This window comes from Adiantum capillus-veneris, chromosome 8, assembly GCF_014529385.1.
Source record: "Adiantum capillus-veneris isolate H3 chromosome 8, ASM1452938v2, whole genome shotgun sequence".
NCBI lineage: Eukaryota > Viridiplantae > Streptophyta > Polypodiopsida > Polypodiales > Pteridaceae > Adiantum > Adiantum capillus-veneris.
In genome coordinates this window covers 12,644,080-12,668,031 of record NC_140938.1, presented here as the reverse complement: position 1 = coordinate 12,668,031, position 23,952 = coordinate 12,644,080, and the positions used below count along the sequence as shown (strand labels likewise).

General features: G+C 44.0%; 1 protein-coding gene across 5 annotated transcripts in view; it reads left to right on the top strand.

Annotated features, from left to right (window-relative positions):
* The first annotated feature begins 656 nt into the window (after nt 1–656).
* CPD (Cytochrome P450 superfamily protein) overlaps nt 657–23,952 on the top strand; it is a 54,010-nt gene continuing 30,714 nt past the window's right edge. For 2 of the 5 annotated variants that reach the window (XR_015188815.1, XM_086517577.1), the window contains exon 1: nt 666–1,127. The gene's annotated coding sequence lies outside the window, so the exon portion shown is untranslated. Of the gene's footprint in view, nt 1,128–23,952 lie in introns of all 5 variants that reach the window. The other 3 variants (XM_086517580.1, XM_086517579.1, XM_086517578.1) reach the window with 3 other exon arrangements.

Here is a 23,952-nt window from a genome sequence, read left to right as displayed (position 1 = left end):
AAAAGTGAACGATCATACTACATAAAGGCACAGGGGAAAAGGCACCTTTATGAGGCAAAGGACCATGTGCAAACTCACCTCATTTCCCTCTCTCTCAATTTTTTTTTTGAAAAAACAAAAATTGTGCGCAGCTCTTTCAACATACATAAAGCCTCTCTCCCTCCCCACAATGAGAATTTCTCTTTCTATACATAGGAAAAAGCTTTAGGTTTATGGTTCTCTCCCTTTCAGTGTCTCTCTCTCATATCTACACAATATTTGCAAGTCCCTTTCATACACACAAACTAATCTCTCTCTCTCTATCTCTCTCTCGTGTGGCATTGGGCACATGTCCGGTTGTTGATTTTTTGTCTTTACTCTTTCACATAAATCTATACTCCCTTTTCTCATCTCTTTCTCCATCTTCAATTGTATGCATTAGGCTTCAACAGTTCAACTTATGCACTAACCTTGAGAAGATTGGATATGTGAGTGTGCCAATCTATGTTGGGATGAGACTCCATGATCTTGGCAATAGGCATAGTGAATGAGTAAAGTGTGCTTTGTTATTATCTGTGGTGGACTCACTGATTTCTACTAACACTCGTTCTATTGGTCTCTTTGTGATTTTGAGAGAGAGAGAGAGAGAGAGAGAGAGAGAGAGAGAGAGAGAGAGAGAGAGAGAGTGAGTGAATTGCACCTTGCACTAGAAAGCATGCAAAGCCTTCATAGGGTGCTCAACTCTTGCTAACCATAACCCAACTCCAATTTGCACTTGTTCTTCCAAAGTTAACATGATTGCTTGCATAGAGCCGCCCAAGCTTAAGGTTGCGAACTTCGAAGCGGTGTGGCCAAATTTCTAAACTTCGTTTTCCTCCCTTGTAATGGGTTGTTATGATGTTTGTGCGGTGGCCATGTAGCTAACTTAAAACTTTCAATCGAGGGGCGGGGACAACTAAAATCATGGGCGGACCGCTAATCGTAAGCGACCCAATTCTCACCAAGGACATTTTTCTAAACCAATGGGGAGTACTAGAAGCCAAGTGTTCGGACATTTTGACCTCACAGTAGTTTTTTCCACACTCGCTTCTCTCATCAGCTGCCCTGCATCCCAAACGTTCTCGACCACCAGGGTTGTCGCACATCAGGTAAGCCCTGCAGGTTATGTTGCGCACCTTCATTGTCATTTATACCCACAGACAGGCAGAGAGAGAGAGAGAGAGAGAGAGAGAGAGAGAGAGAGAGAGAGAGAGAGAGAGAGAGAGAGAGAGAGAGCAATTTGCGTTTTGGCTTTCTTAGCTGTCAATATTCGTAGTCACATTTCTTCATAAACCGGCACACACCAACTCACTCCACACAGTGCGGATGCACACATACACATAGTTAATGAATTTGAAAATTGCTGACCTTTGTGCTAGGCCTCAAGCTTTGATCTCCTTAGATTTGCTAGTAGTTTATCACTCATTGGCCCAAAATAAGACCGAGTCCCTTATGCAAAGCATTGACATTATGACATCCTGATTCCTCACTAATACCATTATTAGGACTGTGGGTGTAGCACTAGCTATCAACATTTACTCCTAAGAGGTTTGATGTCCTAGAATACTTGATTGCGTGAGACCTCAACAAATGGTACGATGGGACAAAGGCACATGTTGAAGTTGTATTAGCAGACATGCTGATTTTACATGATGGAGTGGTTGTTTGGCTTGTCCCTAGTTAATTCGTGGAGATTCTTCCTATCTTTAGTGGTGAGTATGCCCTATCCAGTTCTTCATCAATATGGTCGATATAATGCTTTTGTTTAGTGCTACACTTCATATGACTGCGATTCTTGTGCATTTTTGGAGTCATGACAGAACCTGAGTACACAGACCTTTGTGTTTCTCATGTTGTGTGTGTGTGTGTGCGCATTTACAAAAAAAAGTGTGTGTGTGCGCATGCATTGTGTTAAAAGGGCATGCATGATATTCGAGGGAATGTCTAGCCCCAATAGGAGCTATTCACTTGTCATCATAAGAAATCTCCCCAGGATTATGGATATCTTCGCATGCTTGTCATAAGATCTCAAATGTTGAGGCACTACTGTCGAGAATTAATTTAGTGAGTCACCAACAAAAAGAAAAAGAACAGTCTCCACCTTTTGAGCCATAGGAATCAGATCTTTGGAGCTCACCTCCATATGAGCAAAGGCAATGGTTGTAAGTATTGCTTAGGACTCACTTTACTGTTGAGGACACTTTCTTTAATAATGGACTTTCTCCCCATAGGAATTGATTATTGTAGTGTCTTTGAGCCTTCAAGGCTTCTTGATCAATGCGAGTCTTCATATTCCTTTTTCCAGCCTTCTTTTTCCTTTGGCATTTGAACTTGTTTAAGCCTTGGGGCGAGACCTCTTTTGGGTAATAGTCTTGGTCGTAGTTGTAAACTGTTCTTCTAGGTTCAACCAATGTGGAACCATGTGTAGTGTACAATATGTATTCGGTACATAAGGTACCTAGTAGTATGTGGATGGGGTTGTAAAGTAAGTAAAAACACGTACCTTTGTAGAAAATCATTATTTATAAAACACTTTAAGACTTTTTCAATATAAATCTAGAAATACATATGATGTCTACACTTATTTAGAGAGACTGTCACAAATTAGTGATGTGGCACACACAAGGGGTTAGAGTTTTAAAACTCCAACCTGACCAACTTGGACTTCCCGGCTAGACTTACACCACTCTGCAAGTTTTAGGCGCGAGACTTACACCACTTTGCTGCTTCATAGGTCTAGGGCATACATGTACGGCTAGTGTGCCTCCGGGCTGGCTACCCTTTGCATATGCGTTTTCTCTGCACTGTCCGACCGCCCACCTTGTCTGGCCACCCTCATATATTTCCTATATTTACAACCTAGGAAGTGTTATGGCACTCTTGTGAGCATGTACATAGGATGTGCATGTCTAGGCATTTTAGAATAGTTGCATACCCATTGATTGCACGTGAGCACTGCTAGTGTCTGCGAGGTGTAGGCACTGGGGAGTGTTCCCATTCTCTAGTATTAGTACCCGACTTAGGTAGTTTAGCATGTGAAGCATCTCTTGTTAGTAGGTTCATTAACTTATAATTGACATTGTAAGCCAAGTCGGGGGGTCCATCTAGAGATCTACTCGATCCAGCTTATTAGCACTATAAAGGTGACCCCAGGATCACCACTTGATCATCAAATGCAGTTTCCAACACCCTTGGGCACAAGCGCCCTAGAACCATCAGCCTACCCCTAGCGTTTTAGCCTCTCCCTTCAGCATGGCAATTTCCAGCCCGTCGCTACCAAGACCAGCACTTCAGCCCTGGTGTTTTTGTAACAGACTTGGACACTCCAAGTCAAGAATCAATCACCACAGCACCAAATAACCACTTCAAAACAATTCACAGATCACAATAGATTTGCATTGGCCCGACGGAGTTCCGTGCCTAGAGATATTGGCCCCAAAGACTGGCTCCCCTTTCGGTATTTCTTTATGTATTAAAATCAATGTCAAAGTACAAAGAGCGGTTAGGGTTTCACTCTCAGACTCTGCGTCCAGATGCTCTGAGAAGTGAGCCCCTCACCGCGTATTTAAAGATTACAAGGGATGCCCAAAAGCAGAGCCCCAAAAGCTTCCAGTTCAAAAGCAATTTCTCTCTCTCTCTCAAGAGAGCAAAATAAAGCAAACTCTCTCTCTCTCTCTCTCTCTCTCTCTCTCTCTCTCTCTCTCTCTCTCTCTCTCTCTCTCTCTCTCTCTCTCTCTCTCTAATTTCCTCTTGCGTAGCCAAAAGCAGGCAAAATTGCGTCGCTAGGCTGCTTATTCCACCTCCGTAAAATCCGGAAATCTGTACATTGCTGCCACGTGGCATTTGGCACCTGTTTTAGGGTTTCCAGCCACTTTAGGGTTTCAGCCAAAAGTTAGGGTTAGGTTTTCCAGAAATTAGGGTTTTTGCAAATTAGGGTTTTTGGCAGAAATTAGGGTTTTTGCTGTCGGTAGCCACATCATCACTTTGTGACATACCCCCCTCTTGATTGTAATCGACCGCGATTACGCCTGCAAAACCAACAAAAGCCATAAACCATCTTAGCAGACACTGACTGTTAGTACCTATGTACTAGGAACACACATCTAGCACATGTACCAAATCGACAGTCACATCACAGGACATCACTAGACATCACAGGACATCACATGACATTCAACATTCATTCGGATCTTAGACCATGATTTATCGGCAATGTAGCTAGCAATCGCATCTAGGTCCAATCGGGACCTCATCGATGTCCAATTGACTAACCCCTATTGCAACCATGTCTATTCGAGATCAATCAGACCAAAATGTTGCAGGCATTTCGTCTATCAGTTCCTGCACTTAAAAGAAGTCAAGAACAAATCAATATCATAATCAGGAATTCCATTTCATTAAAGTCATACAGCAGAATACTGTCAGCTTTCAGTATCCCTGAAGCTCAAAGAGACATCAGTGACTCTAGTGTCTAAATCAAGGCATCTGTTGACAAAGGAGCGGAGTGACTCCCCTCTTGTGCATCCCACTGCACCAGATCTCCGGGCAAGCTGAATTCTGGGTTCCGTTTGGAATAGACTATGCTAAACCAAAAGCATCGAGGTAAAGTTTCACAATCTGAGGAGTATCTGCTAGGTCCTCCTCTTCCATCCACTTCGCATCCAATGCAGGATAGTTCTTGAACTTAATTAAGAACCGCCTTCGGACTTTACCTTTATTCTTCGTATCCTTATGTGCCAAAATCTGTTCAGGAACAAGGATCTCCTCATTTTCTTCCACTTCGGGTTGCTCATCAGGCTCCCCATCATCAGGCACATCACCCTTAAAAGGTTTCAAGAGACTCACATGGAATGCATTGTGAATCCTCCAAGTATCTGGCAGTTTCAATCGGAAGGAGACATCATTTATCTTTTCAGTGATCTGGAAAGGTCCGTAGTATCACATACTGAGCTTTGGAAAAAGCCTCTCCTCTCCCTTTTTCTTTCTTAGGCGTGCTTCTCAAAACGTAAGAGCACCCAATCATCCTTCTTCAATTTCAAGTCGCGACGATGGTGATCCGCTGCCTTTTTCTGTCGTTCTTGAGACTTCTGCAAAGTCTCGCGAACCTTGGCAAAAGCCGTATCCAAATCTCGTGTATATTCATCCGCTTCAAAGATCTTATCTTTCGTGCTTAGGAAGGGTGGACCCTTCGCAGCACCTTCAACAATCTCAAATGGCGCCTTCCCCATCGAAGAGTGTATCGTGTTATTGTAGGCAAAGGAAAATTCCACTAAAGGTAGGTACTTTTCCCATTGAGTCTTCTGATCCGAGATATAAGACTTCAATAAATCTAGAACCATTGAATTTGCAATCTCAAATTTCCCATCAGTCTGCGGGTGGAACGATGACGAGAACTGCAACCGCGTGCCAATGTTCTTCCAAATTGCCTTCCAAAACAAACTCGTAAATCTGGGGTCTCTGTCGAAGACAATCGTCTCAGGCATGCCATGTGATTTGACGATCTGGGCCACAAACAGTCTCGCTAAGTGATCCAGCTTGAATGTTTTCTTCACTGGAATGAAATGAGCCTGTTTGCTAAATCTGTCAATAACAGTCTAGATACCATCGTGACCACTCTGTGTTCTCGGGAGATTAAAAATGAAATCCATTGCAATACTTTCCCAGGGGCGGGTGGGTATGAGTAAAGGTTGTAACAATCCCTATGCCTTATGCCTGTCAAACTTGACCTTCTGGCATACTAAGCAACTGCGCACGAACTCTTCCACATCCTTTTTGAGTCTCGGCCAAAAGAAGTATCTCTCTACCCCCTTCATGGTGGTAGCAATGCCGCGGTGACCCGTAAAAGATGGACAGTGGCATTCAGTCATAACCTTTTCCCTCAACGGCTGTGTAACGCACAACATGGTTTTTCTCATCAAGTAGCCTTCCCGAATGGAGTATCCTGCTACTGTCTCCCCATCCCGTATCCGTGTGAAAATATCCGCAAAATCTGTATCTGTGGTATATTGGTCGACCATATCCTCGAAGCTCCTATGATGTATCACGGAAATAGCCAGAACCAACGGCTTCCGAGACAAAGCATTTGCCACCACATTCTTCTGTCCTTGCACATGGACAATCTGGAAGTGGAATTGTGACAAGATGTTCGCCCACCGCATCTGCTTTTCCGAAAGCTGCTTTTGTAACAAGAAGTAGCGCAAACTCTGATGGTCTGTAAAGACAGTAAAATCCGCTCCGAGTAGGTAATGCCGCCACTGAGTAAGAGCATGGATAACCGCCAAAAGCTCTTTCTCATAAATCTGTGCTGTCATCTCCGGCCTAGAGAACAATCGGCTCTCGTAAGCAATGACATGGCCTTCTTGCATTAAGACCGCACGCAGAGTACGACCACAAGCATCACAATATACCTTAAATGACTTCTGCAAGTTCGGCAAAGTCAAAACTGGTCCCGTAGTCAATTTCTCTTTCAATGTCCGAAAGGCAGTCACCTCTGTGGATCCCCACGAGAAAGGGACTGCTTTATGTGTCAAGATATGCAAAGGGGAAGCAACCTCTGCAAACTTTCCTATGAACCGCCTGGAGTATGAACACAGTCCCAAGAAGCTTCTAACTTCATGGACATTCTTCAAATCGAGCCAAGTCTCTATCTTGGCCGGATCCATTTGCACTCTTGTTGCTGTTGAGACAATGTGTCCCACAAAGTGTATCTCTGGTAGGAAAAATTCACTTTTCTTTGCATTAATCACTAACTTGTGATCTCGTAATGCCCGAAAGACCTGAAGCAAATGATCTCTGTGTTCTGCCTCATTCTTGGAGAAAACAATGATGTCGTCAAAGAAAGTGCCAACAAATAGCTTGTACTCTCGAAAAATCCTGTCCATCATCCGGTTAAATGTCGCAGGAGCATTGGTTAAGCCAAAAGGCATCACCAAAAATTAAATATCCCAAAAGTAGTCCGAAAGGTTGTCTTGTAGACGTCTCCCGGCGCGATTCGGATATGATGATATCCACTCTTCAGGTCAATCCTGCTAAAGCACGAGGATCCTTGTAACCTGTCGAGTATATCATCGATCCTAGGAATCGGAAATCTGTGCTTGATGGTGATTTTGTTGAGAGCTCTATAATCGATGCACATCCTCCAAGATCCGTCTTTCTTCAAAACCAACAACACTGGAGAGCAATACGGTGAAGTACTAGGCTGGACAAGACCCTTTTCCAAGAAGTCTTTCACTTGGTTCATAATCTCTTCATTCTGTGCTCGGCTCACACGGTAAGGTGGCCGGTTCGGTGGTGTGCTTCCAGGTATCAGATCAATGGTATGATCTTCAGGACGAGCAGGTGGTAACTCACCTGGTAGGCCTTCTAAGAAGCAATCGGCGTGAGAGTGGAGAAAATCTTGGCGTTCTTTATCAAGTTTAGACATATCTGTCCTATCATTATCGCTCAATTCTTTCATAAAGATCGAGTAAACAAACAGACTGGATTTCATTAATTTTGAAATGGCCGAAGCTGATACAATAGGGACAGACTCGCCCTTCAGTTTAATATCAAGTACAATTGTTTTGTCCTTCTCTGTAGTCAAAGTCGCCTGCCTCGCCCGATACTCGACCACGGCGTTGTTCTTGTGGTACCAGGGAATCCCTAAGAGAACATCACAACCCTCCAAAGGCATTATGAAGAAGTTCTCGTGCCCCAAATACCCCTGACAATGCAACCGAAGTTTGCCAATGACAGGTGAAATGGCTACGTCCCTGTCGGGTGCCGGTAGAACTGCCTCCGCAAGTGGTCCCATCCAATCGGGAGTGATTTCGAGCCGCGCCGCCAATTCCGGTGAAATGAAGTTGGCCTTGGTTCCTCCATCAAAGAAGATCAGGGCCTCTTGATCTTTCACTTTGCCCCAAGCTCGGCAAAGTTCTGTACTCTCGTCCATGGTGTCGGGATTGGCACCCACAGAATCTGGAACCAGTCCTGTTTTCATCTTGCCTTTTCGTCCACGTTCCTCAACTGCTCTCAAACTCTCAAGCCTGTCGTCGTCCTTATCATTTTGTTCTTTCTATGCCTTTTTAGGGCACTTCGCGGAGATATGTCCATGTTCCCCGCATCCAAAGCACTTCCCCTCCTTGATGAATCGAGCTCGCTCCTGAGGAGTAATCTTGGGTCGTGCATCCTTTTTCTCTGGGTTGCTCTTTTTCTTTCTACTTTCATTCCCAGAAGTCTGTTCGGCTCGTTGTGTCATGGCCTCATATGTGGGGTAGGTCAGACTGCTAGAGTGAATGGCAAAGCCCCGCTATGCATGACTCATCAACTCCTGAATAGAATCTGACTTAGAAACGAGCTCCAGAATCTTTCACAGTAAGCATTGATTGTATCTTTCTTGGTCATCCGAAGATGGTTCCAAGCAACTTGTATATCTCGTTCATATTCTTGCATCAACCAAGAAGAAATAAAAAGCTTCTCAAATTTCAGCCATTTAATTGGTCTTGTTTAGAAGAAGCGTGAACCACCAAGTGCGAGCATTCCCCTTAAAGTAAGAGACTTTCTTGCTTTTATCTTCAAGAAAGTCATACTGGTTGGCTTTATAAAAATTCTTCTTGTTCGCATAAAAGTTTCCGTCATCAGAATCTGAGCTGTCTGTAGACGAGTCCTCAGTAGAACTGTCAGTTTCTGGGCCAGATTTAGCCTCCTTTGTCTTTTTCTTGCCCTTTCCGAAGAGTTGTTTCTTGCTTCGCTTTTGACCTTTTCTGTCTTCTTCGCTCGAATCTGAAGAGCTAGAAGAACTGTCAGAAGAAGTAGAAGAAGAACTGGGTACTCCTTCAAAGTGAACACGCTTCTTCTGTTTCTTTGCTTTGGTCAAATGTCGACTGACGACCCAAATATCCCGGGAAGTCAGTGCTTTTCTTCTGCTTTTTGCCGTGCTTTTTGGCTTTCCTTTGCACATCAAAAAGCTGAGCAATCCGTGCATCAACCACCTCTTGTAATTCCTTCTCTGAATATTTCTTATGAGCAGAAGGTTTCTTGAGAGCGGGTTTCGAAGGTGGTGTAGTGGTTTTCTGCCACTGCTCATGCACTTCTTGAAAAGAAGTCTCGCTCATATACTTTGCAAATTTTGGGTCCTTCGCAAAATTGAGCATCATCTTCGTTGCATCGCTGATCAATTTACGACGCTCCATCTCTCGTCGCTCCGCCCGAGTAGGCCGAGGCGGGCCATATTCTCTGCCGGAATCTTCGTTGTGATCCCTGCCCGCATCTCGAGATGCAGAGGGAGTCGACTGATCCTTGCGTGAAGCCATAGGTGCCGCGGAAAAAAAATTGGGGATTGGATTTCCCGTAGAAGAAAAATCGGCCGTGCTCTGATACCACTGTAACAGACTTGGACACTCCAAGTCAAGAATCAATCACCACAGCACCAAATAACCACTTCAAAACAATTCACAAATCACAATAGATTTGCACTGGCCCGGCGGAGTTCCGTGCCTAGAGATATTGGCCCCAAAGACTGGCGCCCCTTTCGGTATTTCTTTGTATTAAAATCAATGTCAAAGTACAAAGAGCGGTTAGGGTTTCACTCTCAGACTTTGCGTCCAGATGCTTTGAGAAGTGAGCCCCTCACCGCGTATTTAAAGATTACAAGGGATGCCCAAAAGCAGAGCCCCAAAAGCTTCCAGTTCAAAAGCAATTTCTCTCTCTCTCTCAAGAAAGCAAAATAAAGCAAATTCTCTCTCTCTCTCTCTCTCTCTCTCTCTCTCTCTCTCTCTCTCTCCAATTTCCTCTTGCGTAGCCAAAAGCAAGCAAAATTGCGTCGCTAGGCTGTTTTTTCCACCTCCGTAAAATCCGGAAATCCGTTCACTGCTGCCATGTGGCATTTGGTGCCTGTTTTAGGGTTTTCAGCCACTTTAGGGTTTCAGCCAGCAGTTAGGGTTAGGGTTTCCAGAAATTAGGGTTTCTGCAAATTAGGGTTTATGGCAGAAAAATTAGGGTTTGCAGGAATTTTAGGGTTTTTGGCAGAAATTAGGGTTTCTGTTGTCGGTAGCCACATCATCACTTTGTGACAGTTTTTATTACCAAGCCTCTGTCATCTGTCTGCAGATCCTCCCTTAGCGTTTTCAGCCTACAATAGTAGATTAGCCTCGCAGTATAAGATCAGCACCGCAAAGGAATTCAGCCCTCTTTCAGCACCAGCGTTTTCAAATTTCAACACTAGATCCATAGCGTTTTTGCATACCAGATCAGCCTTGTAGATTTCAGCCCATACTCTCATCAACACCCTTGACATCGACGATAGCAAATTAGCCCATAGCCTCGCCAATTTGCAGATTGAGATTCAGTTCTACTAGCGTTTTGCATTTTCAGCCCTTAGCCTCGCAGATCCAAGCATCCATAGCCAAATAGAGAGGAGGGCCCTTGGAGGGGGGTTTGGTGTCAGAGTTTTGGCATCTCAAGTGAACTGCCCAATGTAATCCCATTATTTAGTTTGGCTCTTAGGTATTTAATTTACTTATTTGTCAAAGTCTTGGGTAGGAAAATTTACTGAGGTTGCTATATGAGCAACCTCTTGCCTCCATTGTATACACTTTCAGTTATTCATTGCCAAGGTTGATTGGTTCCGGAGACTCTCTCTCTCTCTCTCTCTCTCTCTCTCTCTCTCTCTCTCTCGCGCGGGTCACTCCCCTTGGTCTCTACACTTCCGCACGTCTTTGACATGGTATCAGAGCAGTGTCGACATTGAAGACCTTGGCATGGAGGAGCGGTCTTGAAGAGGAATAGAGTCTACCCGTCGCCGGCATTCCACTCCATCTCCCTCTGTCGCTACCATCCCCATCTGCCCTTGTGTTGTGAAACGCAGCCAACAGCGACGCCGTCCTTCCCCTTTGTCGCAAGCGTTTCAGAACGCCAGTCCTTGGCTGCGCCTGGCCATCTCCAGAACTACCACCCCCCCCCCCCCCCCCCCCCAACAGGTCTACTGCGTTTTAAAATGCTGCTTCAGCCAAGCTAGGCAACGGCTCATCCTTGTACTGGCCAGTGTTTTGAAACACTGAAGGCCACATTCCTTGGAGGTTAACGCCCACTCCCTCCCTTCCCAAAGAACCTAGCGTTTTGAAACGCCATAGGTTGAGGTGATAGGGCAATTCTTTGGAGAGGAAGGCTTGTCATGGTGCCTTCGGGAGTAAGAAAGCGGCCTTGCAAATGAAAGCGAGTGGGGAGCTTGGAGTTTGGAGCGGCTTGAGAGGTGCGGAGCCACTTGGAGCCCAAGAGAGGAATAGTGTGTAGACTTTGCGGCTTGGGGATTTTTTGCGGCCTATTGGAGTGCGAGAAGGTACGAGATTACCAGGTTTTGCAACTTCAACATGGCACCCCCTTGCTCTAGCGCCCCTCTTGGAGCCCAAGAGAGGGATAGTGTGGAGACTTTGCGGCTTGGGGATTTTTTGCGGCCTATTGGAGTGTGAGAAGGTACGAGATTACCAGGTTTTGCAACTTCAACATGGCACCCCCTTGCTTGAGCGCCCTCGACAACATCAACCAAAAGCTATGGATAATGGATCGTCAACCATCCAATTAGCAACCTATGCACCGGCACAATTCTCAAGGAACCTGGCAAATTGTTTGGCTCAAGTTTGTGTAGTCAAAAGCAAATGGCAGAGTTTGCTAGAGGACAATGACAAAGGTCAGTTGGACAAGGATGGAAGTACAAGTACTCAGCTGCCTTGGTACCCACGAGGTACGACCACAATTGTTATAAATGTGACTTGATGCTTTGTTTGGCTCGGGAGTTTAAAGCCAAAGGCAAAAGCAAGAACTCATAGATAGACAATGACAAAGGCAAGTTGGACAGAGATTACGGTATTAAAGATTTGACAGAGGAGATCGGCATGGCACATGTGGCGGCGGCCACAGTGGCCTCGACGTCAGATTTCTAGTCAAATGACAGGTATCACCACTAGCTTCAGCCAAAGAGAGGCGTGTGAGTGGCAGAGAGGGGCAATGAATGCTCCCTATAATTAATTTGGACCCTTGTGTTGGAGTTCAAGTTATTGGTGGACCCGTAGGTCGGAGTTCAATACACATGCATCTGGCAGGGAACCAATCAGACGTCGAGAACACTATGGATGAGTGCACCAATCCATTGTTGTTGGTCAGATTATGGACAGGATGTGTTCCAACAGTTCATTATCTTGGAGTTTTATATTTTGGACATGATGTGTTCGCAGTTCATGAATGGGGATTATTGGCCGTAGTGTGGTCTACAGTTCAAAGTTTCTACAAAGGCAACCGATGCTCAAGATGGCATTACTTTCAGGTACAAAGTTGAGGAGAGAAACACCGAGGTGTATCCAGTCGATGGCCACTTTTGGGGTGTCCATGGTAGCTTCTTCATCGACTTGGTCTCACTATTGATGTCCACTATGAGCTGCAGAGAGGGTGTTAGAAATTTGGCATCTCAAGTGAATTGCCCAATGTGATCCGATTATTTAGTTTGGCTTTTAGGTATTTATTTTACTTATTTGTCAAAAGTCGTGGGTAGGGAAATTTATTGAGGTTGCTATATAAGCAACCCCTTGCCTACATTGTATACACGTTTAGTTATTCATTGCCAAGGTTGATTGGTTCAGGAGACTCTCTCTCTCTCTCTCTCTCTCTCTCTCTCGTGCTCACTCCCCTTGGTCTTTACGCTTCTGCATCGTCGACTTTTGACATTTCGGACTCTATCTGGTGTTACTCTTCTTCTCTCTCACTCATAGAATCTTTGTTACAGACTTGGGTACCCCAAGTCGGAAATCGGGCATGACACACAAGAGAATCGCTTAAATTACTTCACAACTTCAAAATTTGAGTCGACAGGGCCTTGCGTAGTTCCGTGCCCAGAGGTATTGGCTCCAAAATTTGGCGCCCCTTTCGGCATTTATTTTTATATTAATGCTTGAGCAAAGTACGACACTCGCGAGACCTTTGCTCTCAGACTTCGCGTCTGGATACTTTGAAGAGTGAGGCCCCTTGGGTATATTTATTCTTACAAGGGATGCCCCAAAAGCAGTAAACTTAAAAGCAAATTGTCCCAAAAGCATATGGTCCCAAAATCTGCCATAAAAAGCAGTCAGCGGAAACTACGGAATTTCGTAAAGTCTGCCACGTCATCAGTTGTGAGTGCATAACGCGGAAATCCGTATCGTTTGCCACGTCAGCCTGTCAGCGCAAATCCCAGGCTTGTCCGTACAACGTGCTGCCACGTCAACTTTCCTCTGTCCCGAGCAGTACTGCCATGTCATGATTTTGTGACATACCCCCCTCTTGAAAGAATTGTAATTGCCCTCGATTACGTCTGCAAAATCATACATAAGCCATAAACCAGTTCAGCAGACACTGACTCTTAAGTACCGATGCACTAGATGACACAAATTCAGTACTTATACAAAGACGACAGTCACATCACATTCAGATCATCTCACATAGAATCCATTAGGACTATGATTCCTGGCAACGTATTTAGCAATTGCATCTAGATCCGCACCGGACCTCATTGATGTTGGATTAACTAATTCCATATTGTGATCATGTCCATAGATTTCTCGAGACCGAAATGTTGCAGGCATTTTGTCAATCATTCCATCTTCACTCAAACCACTTATGTGCGAGTAACGTTTTCGGGAATCCCAATCCATCAATCAGACACTGAGTTCATACTGACCAGAGTGTTTCAATCATTCAATTCTAGTTGTGTGGCCATCTCATCCCTCGGGAACTTTTGATGCGCTCACGATAGTTCCATTCAATCATTTATCATGATTCAAAATTCATGATTCTTATCGTATCAGGTTCATTCTGGAGCTGTCATTGCTCCAAATTCATCATCCTCATCTCATTCTCGATCCTGTTATGTGTTCACAAATAGCAAGATCTTCCATAAAACATTAGTTTCATATGTAAATTAAAGTCATCTTTAAAAAAGTTCTACTTCAAAAATTATTCATTCATAAATTCACAAAGCAAAAATAATGCCAGTTCATGCGTAATTTTCTATCTACTATCCGTACTGGAATGAGTATCTCTTTGCCTAGTTCTATTTTCAATCTGGCAGTCATTCTCATTCTTGTGCCTTTTTGGGGCAGTGTGCAGAGATATGTCCTTGTTCCCCACATTCAAAACACTAGCCCGCTTTGAAATATTCGTCTTTCTGTTCTTCTGTCAGTCGAGGTCGTGTATCTCTCTGTCGTTTGCTTCTGCTATGACTTGTTGAAGGTTCATCTGATGGATAACAAATGCGTAGCAAAGCCTTGCTTAGCATGTCCCATCAACTGCTCTATGGACTTGAATTTTTGTAACAAGCAATAGTCTCGTATCTCTTGAGACAGTCCACAACAGAATGGCTCTCGATTTGCTGCTTGAAACCGATCTTCTTAAAGGATGAATCAGGTAGAAAAGCATCCTAGAATGTGTCACAGTAAGTATCCCCAACGTTTCTGCCTTGATCATCCGAAGATGATTCCAATGAGTAATCACGTCTCGTTCGTATTCTTGAGTGAGCCACGAAGAAATAAAGAGTCTCTTGAACTTCAACCACTTTGTCGGTTGATGCATGCTTTTTGCGACCCTCCCTCGAAAGCGCCTTCTGTTATGATCAGCAGCTAGAAACTACTCCAGACCAAGGAGGCTCCCACACGGGTGGAATCGCACTTATTGGCACCTTAGGATAAGGTGGGACACTGTTAGAAAGTGCCATGGGCAATAAACCTCATAAAGACCATCTTGGTGGCACCATCAAAAGAGAGACTAGCTATGGAGTATCTAGGACAATGGCAAGGAACGCTACCAAATGTCATCATATGAGCCAAGGTCTATTTTTCTTATGCAACCACCTATGCCTGCACCTTTAGAGAATATGGTACAACTCAAGCATCTCTGCAGATTCGATCGTCAACATCTTCAGGATGTGTTGCGCTATTTGAGGTGCCAATATGGGCATTAGAATTCATGATGGTATTGGTGGGTTAATGTGACAATAGGTGAGCAGGTGACACATTAATGCCAAGTGTGGTGCACTCAACACGGGAAGCTCGACAAGTAAGGAGGGAGCTGCCTCTGAACTGGGAGGGTTTTCGTGTCCTCGCCCCCGGCTTTGGAATTGACTCCAAGGGGGAGGCTGTCAACCATTTAAAAGGTGCCATTGTGCTCGAATTGTGATCATTAAGTCAGGGTTATGCATGGGAGATAACTATTGTAGAAGGAGGATGGGATTTAGATGTCCCTCTGAGGTCTTGAATTGCTGTAATATGGTAACCAATGGTGTTGATGTGGATGATTGGAATCCGTACCGGTGCTTTGGAAATATAAAGATGCAAGGAGTATCTTAGCTATACATAATTTGGTGCACCAGCATGTGGAAGCGGCAACTATTGCCAAGGGATTGGTATGGAGCACTTGAAGGGGGTTCTCAACTTGGGCAAGAACACATGCTTGATAAGGGGAAGCCTTATAAAAATAAACAAATAAAAAAGCGTTTTTGTTACAGAAAGGTGCCCCCCCCCCCCCCCCCCCCCTCTCTCTCTCTCTCTCTCATCCGGGTAGCCTTGGCACCAGCCCCGCCCATGTACCACATCTTACATCCCCCCATTTGTACAGGATGGAGCTAGAGAGCTTGATGCATTCTCATGATTGTACTACCTTGAGCATATAGACATGCATATACCCCTAGAGATAGAGCCCCATCCCTCCTCAGATACTCCATTACCTACATTCAGTTCAGTTTTGTATCAGTTTTGTTTCATTTGTCTTTCCGATAGACGGATGACATACACGCCATGTACATTTGATTTGTCTCATAGGCCGATTTCGGCCTGACATAGACGTTAAAAATCTTTCTTTCTTTCTTTCTTTCTTTCTCTCTCTCTCTCTCTTGCATCAACAGTGTCGTCCACCATGTAAGCGCATTGCCTTATCAAATTGCTGGAGGAAAGTAAGAGCTTTTGCCTTATCCTCAAAGCCATTGAAAGTTTCAAACTTCACAGCTGCACTACCTTCTTTGTATGCTTTTGGCTTTTCCAATGCTCCCAAATTGTCATAGGGAAGCATCTGCAACATGGGCACTGCAATAGGGATCATCGGCGCCCCATTGGCCATTGACATTCTGCGTCAGTGGTGTCATATGTGGCTATTGGTCGGAAATACCAGCCATACCAAAATTGCCTTGTGGCACCCCAAATTGGCCCGGATTGCACTGAAACCCATGCTGTATGCCAATATTTCCATACATGGGGTTTGGCATTATGCCTTGCATACCCCCAAACATTGTTCTTGGCATGTATTGTTGGTTTCCAGGTGCATAACCAGCCATGCTTTGAAACATCGATCCACCCCCAAAATACGCAAAATGTACTGTGGGTTGTGGAAAAACCTCTTGCATAGCCTGGAAACTGGTTCCCTGTCCATTTAATACAACATGCGGGCTTTGAAAGGTGGTTGGATGAACTGGTAAAGCTTGTGGAATAGGCATCCTAACCACCTGTTCGTGGACCGAAGGAACTTGTCTTGAAGCCCCACGTGACTTTGCAACATGCGAGTGCTCCCCGCCCTTCTCGGACGCACAAGGGACGTGGGCTTGAGCCTGAAGAGGCTCTACTGCATGAGACGGTTGCCTTGTCTGTTGTGGCACTGGCGGCGCTTGCAGATATTCCATAAACCTAGGATTCTACACCAACCGAGAGAACAAATCATAGCAGCAACCAACTGTCCTGAACGCATCCTCATCTAGTTGCCCAGTCATATACTCTTGACCTTGTGGAGCATTCAAATCAACAAGAGGTACAGACAGGGGTGGCCGTGAACTCTCACCAACCTCAAACATTGGAGGAATAGCCTGTTTGTCTTGTGAAGAGGAAACCTCTTTCCTGGCATTGTTTGTCTTGTCAGCCATAGTGTAATCCCGAGTTCCTATGATGTGTGTCTTCGCCGCAATCCAACCAAGGCTCACTCTTTGAGGAAAAAGTGATTCTGTCCGGCAATGGAACCGTGAAACCGGCCCGTAGGGCGGTAGACTTTAGCTTTCACCCGATCTTTACGTAAACTTTACGACACAAAGGAACTTCACGGGTAAACCTGTGATTGGAACTTAACACTTCAAATGAACACACGGCTTGGCAGCTAGATTGCTTCCAAGCAGGCAGCGACACCCTATAGGCCCCAAAGATTGGCGCCCCTTTCGGTATTTCTTTATTCTTATTAAACTTGAGATAAAACCTACGAGTTCCTATGAGCTGTCCCACTTTTACTGGGTTGAAAATGGCCAACTCTAGCCCGATTTTGGCAGCATAACCGTAGTAGGAGGCTTTACAGACACAATCCCCATGCCAAAGGTGACTTTCCTGGCGCATACGGACACTTTCCCAAACCTGGCAAGAATCTGCAGCACGCTGAATTCTCTGTTTTCTGCCCTGAAAATGCACCAGATCACTTGTACAGTGATCCCATCACCTCCCCGAAGGTCCTAAGGATATTAGGGATCAATTAGCATCGAAACCCTAAACTTGTAAAAATACACAGCAGGCTGTAATTCACTGTTTCGGGCTCCGTTTCGCGTGCCGGTCGCATCCGTAGCAAGCCCTCGAGCTCCTGCGCCTGTAGGGCTACTTGCCCTTTGAATTGGTCGAGATTTCTCGTGTGAAATCTCTCCGAATTCACCTGTGCCTGTGGGGAATTAGCAACTAGCTAATCCAGTACTTGTGCAAGAGGCTCTTGTCTCGGCAATCGCGCATGAACCCACACAACTGTACATACAAATGAAAAGCCCTCGAGCGGGGCATCACGTTTCTGTATTCAAAGGGGGAGAGGGATGCACGAGAGCGAAATCATCGTGCTACATAGAGCAAGGGAGAAGGCAAGCTTTCCATAAAAGCTATGATCACTTGCACCCACCCACCATCTGCAAATCTTCCCTTAGCGTTTTCTGTCAGCCACAAGCTCCTAGCGTGTTCAGCCTAGAATAGCTGATGAGCCTTGTAGTACAAGATCAGCACCACAATAGAATTCAGTCCTATTCAGTAGCACCAGCGTTTTTAGATTTCAACACCATACCCATAGGTTTTTTGCATTCCAGATCAGCCTTGCAGATTTCAGCCCATAGCCTCATCAACACCCTCGACATCGACCATAGCAAATTAGCCCATAGACTTGCCAGTTTGCAGATCCAGACTCAGTTCTACTAGCGTTTTGCATTTTCAGCCCTTAGTCTCGCAGATCCATAGCCAGGTCCCATCTTCGCATCTAGATCCATTGTATCAACATTTGTGCAATCTAAGAAAATACCTCTCTAGGAATAGAGAGGGGGGCTCTTGGAGGGGGTTTGGGACCCCATTTGGTGTTAGTCTTCTTTCTTTCTCTCACTCACGGAACCTTCACTCACAATATCATTCTCTTCTCTCTCGAGTCTGTTGCACATCTTTCTCATGAACTGAAAGGAATCTTGTGTATGTTTTAAGCACTCATACTGAGTTATCACTATAAATCACTTCTGTTGCACATTATTATTGCAGTTTCGTTTGTGTGTTGCTACTGATTTCTCACTTGGGTGTCAAGCTTGTAACAATGGTATCGGAGCTCAGTCACTTATTCTTCTACAGAGGATCTGATCCTTTTTTTGGCTAAATATATGAGTTTTAGCAGTGAATCTGGCAGAGACGACACACCTTTGACCACGTGTCTGCGGGGAGATGAAGAGCACTCCAATCCCTGCAGGGACCAAAGGAAATCAATGGAGATTGCAACGGAAGCAAGCCTTCTTCTGAGGACTTGGGAGATCATGGCAAGTTTTGGACAGGGGACCTCAACAAGACGGAGTACCAATGTCAACTGTAGGTTGACACGTGCGTGAAAAGAATGATCAAGTATTTCAATGACCCGAAATATGTGAAGTACCTAGAGAATCATCTTTATGATGAGGTTCACTCTAGATGGCTAGAAGCTGTCTACTCACCTCTCAGATCATCCATGAAGACAAAAAGCAAAGTCGGGTGCAGAAAAGCAGAAACTGTACTTGCAAGAAGAGTTTGACAAACCTCTTGAACAAAAGATCGGTCGGTTGATGAAAATCACAAAGCACTCCCGGAAGAAAAGAAAATTTGAGGGTTACCTTGGTTATTTGGGATGGAAATCGACTTTTGAGGTGGCTAGCAGATCCATGAAGCGTATTTGTTTCAGAGAGTGCTGACAGTTCCTCTTCCTCTAGTTCCAGCGAGGACGAGAAAAGGCGGAAGAAAAGCAAGTCCAAGAAAAAGTCTAGAAACCACAGAACACGATCTACCAGCTCAAAGGAAGAAACCTCGTCTTCTTCAGACAGTTCAAACAGTGAGCAGAAGAAAAAGAAGACTAAAGAGTTCAAGGATGGGTGTCAAGCAGTAAAGTTTGACACTTTTTCAGGCCTTAGGGATTCCCACCGAAATCTTTCATGCGTATAGTAGTTTGACATTGCTTTTTTAGGGGTAGGTTTCTCCGAAGCCTCTAAGGTACGAGAGGTGGCGTCTTTTCCGAAGGGTAATGCACAGACATGGTGGCCTACCCTGCTTTAGCACGAAAGACATGGGTAAAGTTCAAAAGGCTTTCCTTTGGCATGGTTGATGGAGGAGTATGAAGAGGATGTCATCATGGCTTGGAACCATCTGAGGATGACGAAAGACGATACTTTGGCAACATATTGTCAACGATTTTGGAACGCCTTTTTTGCTAATTGCTTCTTTTTGGAAGATGCCTTTTTTTGGAGCTAATGGAGTGAGTACTTCAAAGAGGGCAAGTGTTATGGCTGCAGTTAAATGGGACATGGCTTCTTGAAGTGTCCAAAGAAAGAACCAAGGGAACCAGTTGATAGCTCATCAGAGAGTTCCGAAGATTCAAAATGATGTTTCGGTCGACAGGAAATCAAGATAGCTACCATCAGGGTCCAGGGCACAAACAAAAGAACAGAAGGGTAAGCTAGGTCCATCAATAATTTGGTCAAGGGCAAGAACTTTCCGGCTCTCGATGCAAAGTGGATGGAGAAGGACTTCACAGATTCTCCTCAATTTTGAGCTGTATCTTTAGGATTTTGGATTTTGCTGTGCTATGCTTTCTAGAAGTAGATTTTATGTAAGTTTGTAAAATATATACGCTCGGCCCTTGGCCTTGGCAATTTGAGGGGTTGTGTACTTGAGGATACTCGATTGATCTTGTAAAAAAGATGGGAGCTATTTGCAAACTTTAGGCCTGGTGTATAGCTCGGAAATTTTGTTCAAGAACTTATTAAACATAAAGAATAATTAACAAAAAATTGAATTGCTTTTACAAATCCTTGTTAAAAAATTGGATAGAACCTATAGATAATAAGTCTTAAAACTTCATAACTTGTCTGATGTCCTTAATAGAACATGGTACATAATCGGGACTTGTTAGGCTTACTAAAACTCTGATTGGGTTACTATATACTTTCTCTGATTTGACTTCATAATTGGTAAGCGTGGTTGAGGAAGGTAACAACTGTTGATAACTTTGGTTATGCCACTTAAATCAACGGGGTAAATGGCCTTTTGATCCATATAATAATAAAAAATATTTTTCATGTTGTAAGACAAGTACATAACTTATCTGGATATTCCAAGACCATAATTCAAAAAAAAGTTTAACAAGTAACCCATTTTGATTAAATTTGAAAGAAAAACTATTGAAACTTTGGCTATGCCACTTGAATTAGAAGGGGGTGATGGCCTTTTGATCCACATAAAAGATATATATATATATATATATATTTCAGATGATAGTTTAAGTTAAAATATTTATAAGTAGGACAAGGATACAACTGATAGGTTCGTCGACACCTGTAATACGTATTCAAGGCTAATGAATTTGTTGTCTTGTTTATATGGATGCACGTGAGAATGCTATCTTTACTTAAAAGTTTTTTGGCTTAGCTGCTGTCCGTCTTCGAAGATCCCTGTTGATTAGAACGTGGATGACCTTCACAGCTCTTTATCTTTTGTATAGGATCATTGGAATGATGCCTCATTCTTATTATATTGTACGAAAATGAATCTAAGTCTAAAGCTAGTTGTCTTTTAAACGTTATGTTCTTTTGTGTATATGTATTTAGTTTAATATAGCGACACACATACACTTGCACTAGTTGAAACCGGCCTGTTTAATCCAAAAAGGGCGGTAGACCTTAGACTTAAACCTTATTTGCTTTCACCCATTTAAATTGTTGCCCACTTTACCTGTACTTTCAAGACACAACAAAGGGGAAAGGGATACAGGTTGCTAGATTGCACCTGTATGAGAAGACCGACACCAGATTGGCCCCTAAATAGGCGCCCCTTTCGGTATTTCTTTCTTCTTTAAAAGAGGGAATAAACGTTGTGGTTCCCTACAAGCTGCCCCGCACAACCTTGGCTGAATTTCAACTGTTCTGGCCCGATTTCGGCAGCATAATTGTACTAGGACCCTTCACAGTCAGTATTCCCACGCATTGGATGACTTTCCCGACGCATACGGACACTTCGCAAAACCTGGCGAGAATGTGCATTTGCCTGAGTCTTTTCCAAGGCCACTTTGACCTTCTTGTACATTTCATCCATGTCCTGAACATACTTATCTGCTTCAAATATCTTGTCCTTTGTATGCAGTATGGGAGGAACTTTCTTGCCACCTTCAACTATCTCAAAAGGTGCCTTGCCAGTTGATGAATGCACTGTATTATTGTATGCATACTCCACCAATGGCTACTCCCACTTTCCTTTATGCTCTGACACGTAGCACTTTAGCAGATCTAGGACACTAGAATTTGCCTCTTCTGACTGCCCATCTGTTTGAGGATGAAATGACGAAGAGAATTTGAGCGTGGTGCCCATATTCTCAAACAAGCCTCTCTAGAACAAACTTGTCATGCGTGGATCACGGTCGCTAACAATCGACTGTGGCATGCCATGATACTTGAAAATATTGCTCATAAACAAGCGTGCCATCTGATCTGGCTTTATCTTCTTCCTGAAAGGAATAAAATGAGCCTGCTTGCTGAATCTGCAAATGATGGTCCAAATACCATCGTTTCCTGTCTGCGTTCTCGGAAGATCAAAGATAAAATCCATAGCAATACTTTCCCATGGTTTATCTGGAATAGGTAGTGGTTGCAATAACCCTGGTGCCTTTTGCCTGTCAAACTTGACCTTCTGGCATATTAGGCATTCTCGCACAAAGGCATCCACATCTCTTCTCAATGTAGGCCAGTAGAAGAATGTCTCAACCGCTTTAACTGTAGCATCGATACCACGATGCCCTGCATACGGTGGGACATGACTCTCTTCCATAACTTTGGGTCGCAATGGCTTTGTGACACACAATCTGCCATGCATCATCATGAACCCCATCTTTGAGAAGATAGTGTTCATGACGTTGTCCATCCATTAGCTACTCGAAGACTCTTGCAAAATCTTCATCATTTGCATATTGTTCCCTCATATCATCAAGTTCATGATGATAAGGAATTGACACAGCTGAAATTTGTGGCTTCCTTGACAAGGCATCAGCCACAATGTTCTTCTTGCCTTCCACATGCACAATCTGAAAATGGAACATGTCCATCGCATATGCTTCTCAGATAACTTTGCCTGTGTCAAGAAGTATCGCAAGGTCTGATGATCCGTTTGGACAACGAAATCTGCACCCAGCAGGTAGTGTTTCGAACTTAAGAGGGCATGAATCACGGCCTGGAGTTCTTTTTCATAGACTTGCATAGTCTTTTGTGGCCCTTGCAAGATTCTACTCTCATAGGCTACTACCCTGCCATCTTGCATTAGCACTGCACCAATGCTAACTACCGTAGGCGTCGTACTGTACCACAAATGACTTCCTAAGATCTGGCAACACAATGACTGGATGTGAAGTCATCTTTTCCTTTAAGAGATTAAAAGCTGAAATCTCTTTCTGTGTCCATCTAAAGGTGACTCCTTCTTTTGAAGAGCATGTAAAGGTGAAGCAATCTCAGTGAAATTTCGGATAAACCTTCTATAATAGGAGCATAGTCCGAAGAAGCTTCAGACATTGTGCACCGTCTTCAAATCTGGCCATGACTTGATCGCTTCAACTTTAGCAGGATCCATTCTGACACCATCCTTTGAGACAATGTGTCCCAGAAAGTGAATCTCTTCCAGAAAAAATTCACTTTTCTTTGCATTGATGAGCAACCTATGGCTGCATAGCTCTTTGAACACAATGGCCAAGCGATGCCTATGCTCCTCTTCATTTTTTGAGTAGACTATCATGTCATCAAAGAATGTACCAACAAACTGCTGGTGTGGACGGAAAATTCTGTCCATCATCCTATTGAACGTAGCAGGAGCATTTGTGAGACCAAAGGGCATCACTAAAAATTCGTAAAGACCAAAAGTTGTTTTAAAAGCTGTCTTGTGCACATCTTGCGATCTAATGCTGATCTGATGGTACCCACTCTTTAGATCTATCCTGCTAAACATAGCTGCTCCTTCTAATTTGTCCAGAATATCATCAATTCTAGGTATAGGGAAACCTATTCTTGATGGTATTCTTGTTCAGTGCATGGTAGTCGATGCACATACGCCATGAGCCATCCTTTTTCTGCACCAACAACACTGGAGAACAGAATGGAGATGAACTGGGCTGAATCAGCCCCTTTTCTAACAGCTCCTGTACTTGGCTCATTATCTCTTTCTGCTGAGCCGCACTAACCATGTACGGAGGCTTATTTGGTGGGCTACTGCCTGGCACCAAATCTATCGCATGGTCCTCAGGTCTCTCTAGCGGTAATTGAGACGGTAATGAATCAGAAAAACAGTCACTATACTGTTGTAAAAACATTGATCTTTCTTTATCTAACACAGATAAATTTGATTCATCACAATCTGACACTTCACGTGCAAAAACCAAGTACGCAGAAAGATGCTTTTTCATTAC